We start from the raw sequence: 838 nt of genomic DNA, 5'->3' as shown, positions 1-838 counted from the left end.
GGTGAAGTTTTATACGAAATTAAATGTAATCCGGAGAAGGACGATTTCTAACCTTGTGTAGAGCAGCAAACTAGAGTTTTAACATCGAAAAATTTCAAATTCCAACCCTTTTATAGATTTGAGTTCGAAGCCGAAAACGGAAAGATGAAAGAAAAGAGAATTTTTCTGAAATCTAATGCTTGAAGTGTGTGTTTATCCCCCTTTTTTTTGTTCATTCTTGGATGTTCTTACTTGTTCATGGATGATTTTTTTTAGTGATTATCCTCTATTTTTACTTTTTTGTTTTTGGACGTTCCTGGATGATTTTGCTCGTTTATGGATCTCTTTTCCATTTATCCCATGATCCCTGAATGAGGACCAAAGTCCTCCTTTTATAGTCGATTTGGGCTCCAAGAATTCAAAATTTGAATTCTTGGAAACATCAGTCTTAGAGGAAACAACAAAGAAATTATGAAGGAGAAGAAAAATCTTGGAAAATCTTACTTTTACGGATTGATTGAAAAGGGTGAGTGACAGATGAGTCAAGGAACCGCCGGAATTGACATTTTTCCGGTGGTTCAAAGCCGTTTTTGACAGGGGAATGGGGATCACGTGGGGCGGTAATGTTAGCATAGGTTCTGAGGAGGAAGAGATGGGAGAGGAGCAGGGCTATGGAGAAGATTGAAGGTGGAGGTGAATTGTGATCTCTGAGAAAAATACAGAGTATAGGGCGGCAATTCTAGGAAAGAAGTAAAGCGTAGGGGCGGTGGAGTCTATTTTGGGAAGGCTAAAAAGTCTTGGTTATTTTGGGCCGTCTGATCGTTTGATCGGACGGTCAAAATTAATCAAGAGTTAAATA

Source organism: Solanum tuberosum, unplaced genomic scaffold (genome assembly GCF_000226075.1).
Source record: "Solanum tuberosum cultivar DM 1-3 516 R44 unplaced genomic scaffold, SolTub_3.0 scf00013, whole genome shotgun sequence".
NCBI classification, from domain to species: domain Eukaryota; kingdom Viridiplantae; phylum Streptophyta; class Magnoliopsida; order Solanales; family Solanaceae; genus Solanum; species Solanum tuberosum.
Note: the sequence above shows the minus strand (reverse complement) of the source record.